Raw genomic sequence first — 10,053 nt, 5'->3', positions numbered from 1 at the left:
AAACATCATCAACACAAACTTTTGTAAATAATGAAACAATATCAATACTTAATAAGATGCGGCCTGATATGTTAATCTTGATTTTCTGGATAAAATCTTCTGATTGTTTTAAATGGGTATTGGAAAATTTACCCACTAATGGTGATAACAAACCCGTAAGCCATTTCGAAAGTTTGCTAGTACATGAACCTCTTTCTTTCGTCTGACTGTGGTGTTGTGATATATATATATATATATGTACTTATATATATATATATATATATATACATATATATATATATATGTATATTTGTGAATCTTGGCAGCAGGTTTTCTTTTAAACATGTTTTGTTAAAAACAACTGCGCATTCGGCGCTACAAAGCTTCTTAAGTAGACTTTCAAGTCTTCTGAACGTGGATTTCTGGTTATCACAGGACAGACGGAATAATAGATTTCCAGTAGACATTAAGAACTTCAGTTGAGAAAGAATGTACAGACGTGTGTGTGTGTGTGTGTGTGTGTGTGTGTGTGTGTGTGTGTGTGTGTGTGTGTGTGTGTGTGTGTGTGTGTGTGTGTGTGTGTGTGTGTGTGTGTGTGTGTGTGTGTGTGTGTGTGTGTGTGTGTGTGTGTGTGTGTGTGTGTGTGTGTGTGTGTGTGTGTGTGTGTGTGTGTGTGTGTGTGTGTGTGTGTGTGTGTGTGTTATCTCGATATTCAATGTAGCTGCCATCTCCTTTGATGACTAGCGTGCACACGCGCGCACGCACGCATATGCTACGAGAGTGAACCCTTCTTTGGATGAACATGTTCCCATGATTCAAGCTTGCATAGATAGTTCCTGATTTTGTCCTCTTTGGCTCGGACAAAAGGCTCTCTCATGATCTTCCTCCAGAATTACCTCCCATGTACAACTTCAATGATTACGTAAGGTCAAAATAGCAGAGGTCCCGTTCACTTGCCCCCACGGGAACAAATATTGTCAAATTGATAGTGTTGCAATGGGATCCCCCCTCGGAGTTTTGATGGCAAACTTTTTCATGGGCTGCATAGAAGAAGAAGTATTCACAAAAACAGAAAAGCCAGATATATATTGTAGATATATTGACGATATCTTCATTAAGACCAAGAACAGCAACGAAGCTGAAAAACTCCGCCACCTATTACAAAAGATATCTCAACTCACTTTCACTATGGAAGATAGCGTTGACGGAGCTTTACCCTTCCTCGACCTCCTAGTGAAACAAAATGAACATGCTTTTAATACTACGGTGTACACAAAACCCACAAACCCTGGACACTACCTTAATGGTTCTAGTGAGTGCCCCCAAAGATATAAGGACTCCACCATCAGTCCCTATATCCGAAGAGCACTAACTCACTGTAGCACATGGAAACAAGTGCATAATGAAATAGAACGTTCTACCCAAGTACTGCTCAATAATGGTTTCAGTGAAAAAGAGATAAGCCACCAAATAAAGAGAATAATGGACGGCTGGCATAAAAACAACATTAATAACCAGAATAAAGAGAAAATTAACATCTATTATAAATCTATTTTTTCGTCAGCATATAAAGAAGATGAACGCATAATGGAACAAATTATTAAATAAACATCAAATCAGTCAATCCAGAGAAAATACTCAACCTGTTAATTTATTATAAAAGCAAGAAAAGTAGCCACCTCCTTATTAGAAACAGCCCCCAACAAGAGAAAAGGGAACTTCAGAAATCCCATGTCATCTATAGGTTCACATGTACACGAGGGAACTGTGAAGCCCTCCCATCCACCTATATTGGCATGACGACAATGAGGTTGTCCCGTCGCCTCTCATATCACCTGACATCTGGAGCCCCTAAAAACCACTTAAGAGAAGCACATGGCATAACACTATCAAGAGAGAACCTAGAGGAAAACACTGAAATTTTGAATTTATGTACTGACGATAGACGGCTCCCAATTTTAGAAGCATTATATATTATGGAGTTAAGCCCAGATCTAAATAAACAAGCAGACGACCTTAGAGCCCTCCCAAGCATGAGACAAACCGGTGCAAATCCAAACATGAGACATAACACCACAAACGCCAATATGGGACAAAACGCCACCAGTGCAAACACGAAACAATACGCCACCAGTGCAAACACGAAACAAAACGCCATAACCACAAGCATGCCACATTCTGCCACAACACGCACCCGGAGGCTCTCCTAGTGCACGTGACATTTCGTCACTGCCCGAAATACCGGGTGACCTCCCCTAGAGTGTTTAGCCAGTAAGAAGGCTTAGTATATAACTTAGAACTTTCATAAGACTCATCGGATTAATTCTTATTCTATAAGATAGTACATCCCAATAGCTACTGAGGAAGGGAAATCGCGATCTAGCTAATATGACTACATTAAGCCAAGTCATAAATTTCCTTTCTAAGGAACATAAATCTATAATAAGGTATATGGAAAATACCTATAAGAAAATAATTAATGTAAATCTAGTCATCACTTTTAATGATATATGCATTAGAGAAAAACTCCTGCCCAAATACACTGATATTATATATATATATGTATATATATATATATATGTATATATATATATATATATATATATATATATATAAACTTCGAATAAAGAAGAATCCTATATTTCGGCTATCAACTGTAGCCCTCTTCAGGAAAGTACATTAGACAGAATACAGAGGGGACTTATAAGCTACAGAGAAGAGAAGGGATGTGGACAGATGACCTCACTCAGACGCGGGACAAATTGGGGTGGCGGAGGAGGGAGGGGGTGAGGAGAGGGGGGGTTGTAAGGTCCGTACCAGCTTGCTAGCTGATGCGTGTGAAATGATGTCAGGAGTCCACTGCCCTTTAGAAATATTAATATTAGGGCATTCCTCAATTAATCCTGATTCGAAACCTGTGGGTTTCCTGTGTGTTATTTACAAATGTGCTACTACATTTCTGTTTAGAAATATATATATATATATATATATATATATATATATATATATATATATATATATATATATATATGGACTATACTATGACAAATAAAATTGAAGGTGAAAGAAGTTAACGAGGAGAAATGGGAGAATTTTACGCCTTAACGTTTCGACCCGCAGGGTCTTGATCACAAAGCTGAAACAAATCCACAATGTCACCCAAACGCGGGAAATCCTAGAAAACGGCACAGATATCTTGGACACGTGTAATGATGTAAGACGCCTCCCTTTATTAGAGGCATTGTACAGGGGAATACAAAAGGAAAAAAGTTACACATAGGTATATAAGAGGTATGAAAATAAGCTGGGAAAGGTAGACATTGAGAAAATGTAACAAACAAACATTAAAATACATAAAATAAAATTACTTTTGCAAAGATGTAATGTGATTACAAATTTTGTCAATGATAAAATTATGTAATATAAAAATGCCATTGCTAATATTAATGTTGGATCCTTTAGATTTTTTATCATACAACTTTCAATAATGTTCCTATTGGCAAATGCAGAAAAAATATAGTATTCAACCATCCCCCTCCTTTGATACTAACACTTTTATTTTACCTTTCAGTAGCAATCTGGCTCAAGTTCCTCACACCCTAAAAAACATGGAATATTAAAGTTGTATTTAATGACCCATATACTTTTGAGAAGCTAATTATCAAAAATTCACCTAGTGTCTTGAGTGGCTGCATATACAAGATCCCTTGCAGAGATTGTAAAAAAGTATTACCTTGGGCAAGCGGGCAAGGAACTCTCAACAAGTACAGTGTAAACACAGCACAAGAGTCTAGTGTGCTGTTTGTCCATGTGAGAGATTTTGACCATCGTATTGATTGTTCTAATGCTTCATCTATATTTTCTTGTGATTCATTTGCCAATAGAAACATTTTTGAAAAATCTGAAATGAAGAGTTATTAAAACATCAAATCTTAAAGATCCAACACTTAATCAAAGAGAAAATAAAGGGGAAACTAGAACAAAGAGAACAACAAATAAAAAAAAAAGACCAGGATACAGACATATGGAGCGACATAAAAGAAATAGAAAAAAGCAGCTTAGGGATAAGAAGGGTGGGTGGATCTGTAAAGAAAAGATCATCATAGTGGACAGAAGAATTGAAAAATTTGATAAAGGATAAAGCCAGGAAACTGAGTAAGTGGCTTAGGAAGAGAACTTCAGAATCACGAATGGAATACGTAGAAGCAAGAAAAGCAGTAAATAGAGAGAAGGTTAACTCTAAGAACAGATTGTGGCAACAGAGAGGAGAGGAGTTGGAAGACGACCTTCGACGAGATCAAAAGAAACCATATAAATTGGGAAAAGAATACAGAAAACCTAAAACATGGATAGTGAAGGGGAAACTCTAATAACTCCGGAATCTATCAATGGAAGATGGACGGAATTCTTCAAACATCTTTTAAACATCGAACAAGAAGAGTAGGAAGAACCGTTATTATCAGAAGAACATAACGAGAATGATAATATTGAAAACTATGGAAACAAAGAAATTTCAAAAGCAGAATTAGAAGAAGCATCAAGAAAAATGAGAAATGTGAAATCACCAGGCCCGGGCGGTATAACAGCAGAATTAATAAAGGAAGGAGGGCCAGAGAGACAAAGAGAGAAAGAGAGAGAAATATAGAAAGAGAAAAAAGAGAGGGAAAGAGAAAAATAGAAAGGAGAGAAAAAGAGAGAGTAAGAGAAAGAGAGAAGAAAGAGAAAGAGAGGGAGAATGAGAGAGAGAAGTAGAGAGAGACAGACAGACAGACAGACAGACAGACAGAGACAGAGAGAGAAAGAGAGAGGAAAAGAAAGAGAGAAAGAGAGATTGAGAGAGAGAGAGAGAGAGAGAGAGAGAGAGAGAGAGAGAGAGAGAGAGAGAGAGAGAGAGAGAGAGAGATGTTGTTAGGTTTCTATAACAACATATGGAGTATGGTAGCTTGAGTGGCTTCGTGGAGCGGCTTTCGGAGGCGAGGTAAACGGCCGTGCGTTTTCTGTGTTTATCATATCCCTTATATATTATATCCTTATATACATCAATCGTGGCAAGGAAATATTTACATAGTCGCTGTTTCCAGCGAGACTAGACATTGAAATGGTTATAAACTGATATACAGAACAATGAGAATGATGATACATCGCTGTGTAATATCTATACATATGTGTCCGAATTTGGACTGGAGAAAAATAACCTTGAGTGACAATATCTTGGTCAGCCGTTTGGTGACAGCTGCGTGCGTCCGAAGTCATGATCTCGATCGTGAACAATAGAGTTGACCGCTGCGCTTGACCCTTGTGGTCCCGTGAGGTCTGGAGTGACATCTTAATCTTATGTGGTGCAGGCGTTTGCATGTGCATATGTGCACACGTCATGTGGTGAAAGCCGGTAGATGGTAGACGTAGATAGGTGCGTTGTTCTAGAAGTTCTAGAAGTTATCCAACATGGCTCGGCGTCGCTACATAAGACCGGCCTCGCAACACATTCTGTCTGTCTTCGGATTTCACATAGAACTGTATGTTCGAACTGTAAGAGGAGATAGAAGGAAAGCCAAAGTGTGCCAAGAAATCAGCACCTATGATAGGCTGAGGTACTCCTTCCACGTAGAATACCCACTCAAAAGAACGGCGAAGCTTGAGATCAAGTTGCACGGTACAGGAATCTGTGTACTATTGGCGGCGTAGAGGTATAGGATCGGAGGTAAAGACCAATGACATATTGAAGCAGGCACGACGCTGACGTCTGAATCAGAGTCGATCAGAAACTTCGTCTTGGAGAGAGGGTCGGAGGGGTGGAACAGCACTGACGAGAAGCTACGAACATTATGCGCTCCTAGTACTCGCTGTTGGTGCTTAAAGTCTTAGGGTAGGTACATGGCACGTTACAATTGATAGCTTCTTTCCCAAACTTGCGGTGGTAGAAACATACTGTAGAAAGGTAATTATAGTCGATCCTAGAACATAAGAACATAAGAATGAAGGAGACTGCAAGAGACCATAAGGCCTACACTAGGCAGCTCCGTATCCATCACCACCTGTCATCCCCATCCATAAAGTTGTCTAATCGTTTCTTAAAACAACTGATAGTTTCAGTGCTTACTACATAGTTACTAAGTTGATTCCATTCGTCAACCACCTTATTAGTAAACCAATTCTTGCCTATTTCCTTTTTAAATCTAAATTTGTCCAGTTTATATCCATTACTGCGAGTCCTTCCCTGTTGTTTTAATATGATGACCTTGTTTGTATCACTCTTGTTAAAGCCTTTGATCCACTTGAACACCTCTATTAGATCACCCCACACTCTGCGTCTTTCCAGAGAGTGTAAGTTAAGGTGCCTAAGCCTCTCTTCGTAAGGCAAATTTCTGAGTCCATGTATCATTTTGGCCATTCTTCTCTTTTCTAATTCTAGTAAATTGATGTCCATTCTGTGGGAAGGAGACCAAAAATGTACCGCATAGTCAAGGATGGGTCTAACTATCGCTAGATAGAGTTTAATAATTACCTCTGCACTTATATTCGTTACCGTCCTAGCAATGAAATCTAATGCTCTGTTAGCTTTATTCCTGGCGCTAATGCACTGTTTCCTGGTTTTAAGGTCCGGATTCACTAGAACTCCCAAGTCTCTCTCGCACTCAGTTTTCTCTAAAAGTGTGTTATCTAAGCTGTATCATATTTTAGTGTCGTCCGGAAATTTACTAACATCACTATTTATCCCGTCGTCTAAGTCGTTTATGTACATAATGAACAACAAGGGACCCAAAACCGAGCCCTGGGGGACCCCACTAGTAATATTGCCCCACCTAGGTTTTACTCCATTTATGGTGACCCTCTGTTCTCTGTTGCTAATCCAAGCTCTAATCCATTCTAACACTTTTCCTCCTATGCCATGGGCTTTGATTTTATTTAGTAACCTCTGGCGTGGCACCTTGTCGAACGCTTTGCTAAAGTCAAGGTAAATAACATCGTAATTATCATTGTTATCTGACGCATTATATACTTTATTGTAAAAGGATAGAAGATTAGTCACACATGACTTACCCTTGGAGAAACCATGCTGTGTATCACGAATTAGATTATGACTTTCGATATGTTCTCTGAGTCTATTTACTATTACTGATTCAAGCATTTTTCCTATAACCGATGTCAAACTGATTGGCCTGTAGTTCCATATAGACGATCTATCTCCCTTCTTAAAAACAGGAACAACGTTTGCTTGCCTCCAAGCAGTAGGCACAAAACCAGTGTCTACTGATTTATTAAATATTTCAGTCAACTGGTCACAGATTTCAAATTTACACTCCTTAAGCATTCTCGGAATATTTTCGTCTGGACCTGGGGATTTTGTAGCTTTAAGTCTGTCAATCTGCTTGACTACTACTTTACTAATGCTGATATTAGATAGACTACTTTCTTCATCCCCTCTGAAAATCGGATCGCAGTCAGGTACTTTATCTAACCTCTCATTAGTAAACACCGATAGAAAATAATTGTTAAACTCATCACTCATTTTTTCCTCCGATTCTATCATGACATTTTCATAGTTTTTAATTGGTCCTATTCTTTCTTTATTTTTTGTTCTATAGAGATGAAAGAAACCCTTTGGGTTGGATCTTGCTTGACTAGCAACCTTAATTTCATAATTACATTTCACTGTACGTTTGTTCTTTTTAACCAGCTTTGCCATTTCGTTATATCTTGACCTAAGGTGTGTTTCCCCGTTTTTATTTTTACGTAAAGTCCTCTTTTCATTCCGATCTCATGTTTCAATCTGTCCGTCATCTATTTGGGAGTATTACTATTTCCCGTATTAACTTTAAAAGGATAAATGTATTTTGTGCATTAACAATTAAATCACTTAGATTGCTATACATTTCATCCAAATCGCTGACCTTTCTGTTGAGCCCTCGCCCCCGAAAGACCTGACCCAAGGTATGCATATTACCCTACGTGACCCGACCCCTGGTCATGACCTGACCCTCGGTCACGACCTGACACCCGGTCACACACCGAGACTCGACAATGTCCGAAACGTCCGCATGGCATTTCATATTCAATTTCAAATAAGTTTTTATATTGTCAAATTTTGCTCTCCTGAATTCTGGTTCTTGGACGTTATTCGTACTTTTTAATTATTCCCAAATAATATTAAATTTTATTTCATGATGATCGCTAGAGCCTAGACTATCTCCCACTTTTACGTTGCTCATTAGGTGCTCATTATTAGTTAAAACCAAGTCCAGAGTATTTACTCCCCTCGTAGGATCGGTAATCACTTGTTTTAGGAAAATATCCTGCACCACATCTAGGAATTTCTTTGTTTCCTGATCTCCCATGATCACAACGTTTTTGTACTGGGACGCTCTGTGAACGTGGACGTCGGCGGAAACATTGTCGAGAGGATGAGCGGGAGCGTGAATCTTTGTTGAACTGTTTCTGTGTGTCCTTGACTTGCAGAGAGAGCTGAGAGACAAGCTCAGCAAATTGCTTGGTGTCACCTTGTGTAGTCATGCTTGCAATTGTAGATGATTGTACAGGTGGAAGGGTCTCCATAAACTCATCAGCGAGTGTGGTGATCTCGTCTGTTGAGGTTTTGTTCTTGAAAGTGAAAAAGATACTTTGAGTTCCTGGTGGCAGCCGTTGATAGAACAGTTGCTTAAACAGGTCCTTCTCGAAGGAGCCGTACTTGTTTGTCAGTAGTATTTTCATACGACGGAGGAGGTCGGAGGGCCTTTCATTGCCAAGTTCCTCCTTTGACAGGAGCTCTTGAAGTCAAGCAGCCATAGCAGACTGCAGGCGGAGTAGGATAGCGGCCTTGAGGTCTTCATATTGTATGTCAAACGAGGCAAAAGTACTAATGACTTCAGAACCTTGTGAGAGGACGTCAGGTGGCAGAACTGACGCGGTGTGGGAGAATTTGGTGAGAATGGCAATTATCGCAGAGGTTTTGAAGTTATGCTCTAAGATGGAGAACCTCATGGATGGGTCCTGGCTGCAAAATGCAGGCACTCGGAAGGCGACTGCGGCTGTCATTTCGGCCGTCATTGTTATGGTTGTTCTATCCATCGTGGCTGGTGAGAATACTACACTACAGGATCTGGAATATTCGGGGACCTTAGCGGAAATGTCTGAGAACACATCCTGGGCACTAGAACACGGAAATATCCTTGGCACTACACCACAAATAGCCTGGGCCCTACAGCATATAAACATCCCGGGCACTACGACACAAATATCCTGGGCACTACGACACACAAATATCCTGGGCACTACGACACAAATGGGCTGGGCATTATTACGCAGTGGTAACGGTCGTGGAATGGCGATTCATGGGCGGGCTGGTGGGCCAGCGTGCAGAGGTCCATGGACGGGTAGGTGGTCCAGCTGTCAGTCGTCCATAGGCAGTCCGCCAGTACGGGCAGCAGGACAGGTGGCTGGGCAGTGTCAGCATGAGGCAGCGGCTCGCCAGGCAGGGCGGTCGGCGACGGTCGCGACCAGCAGCAGACGGACCGGATCAGTCGGCGGCGGCCAGCAGGCAGGGCGGCGACTCAGCAGGTACGGTAGTTGGCGGCGACTCAGCAGACGGGGAGGTCGGCGGCGGCGACCAGCAGGCAGGGCGTGCGGCGGCGACTCAGCAGGCGGGGAGGTCGGCGGCGGCGGCGACCAGCAGGCAGTGCGAGCGGCGACGACTCAGCAGACGGGCCGACGGCAACCAGCAGGCAGGGCGGTCGGGCGAGGTATCAGCGGGTGGTCCTCCGGCTAGCGGCCAGAACGGCCGCTCTCCGGGGTCACCATTTGTAGTAGTTGACTCTGGAGTACCATTGCTATTACTACTGAGCATTTTCCAAAAGTACTAGTAAGAAGAGGTTACGAAAACTATTGTGTTTCATTTCTTACTCACCTTTTATTATAAAAAAAAATACAAACTTATGCACAGACAAGATGACTCGCCGATGAACTTAATCTCTTGGCAACAAAGGCATATTACATATTAGTCAAAGATAAAGGGTGACTATAGGCTACAAGCCTTTTTTGGGGAAAATTGTTTCATGTGTTTTAATCGATTTTCGTACG

At 41.0% G+C, this 10,053-nt stretch overlaps 1 pseudogene; it reads right to left on the bottom strand.

Annotated features, from left to right (window-relative positions):
- Nucleotides 1-5,812: 5,812 nt before the first annotated feature.
- Nucleotides 5,813-9,024, bottom strand: LOC143039771 (uncharacterized; annotated as a pseudogene).
- Nucleotides 9,025-10,053: the final 1,029 nt, after the last annotated feature.

The sequence above is a fragment of the Oratosquilla oratoria genome, chromosome 27 (assembly GCF_046742065.1).
Source record: "Oratosquilla oratoria isolate Oo_2021 chromosome 27, ASM4674206v1, whole genome shotgun sequence".
Taxonomy (NCBI): Eukaryota; Metazoa; Arthropoda; class Malacostraca; order Stomatopoda; family Squillidae; genus Oratosquilla; species Oratosquilla oratoria.
The sequence above is the reverse complement of the archived record's forward strand: the minus strand, read 5'-3'. Positions and strand labels throughout refer to the sequence as shown.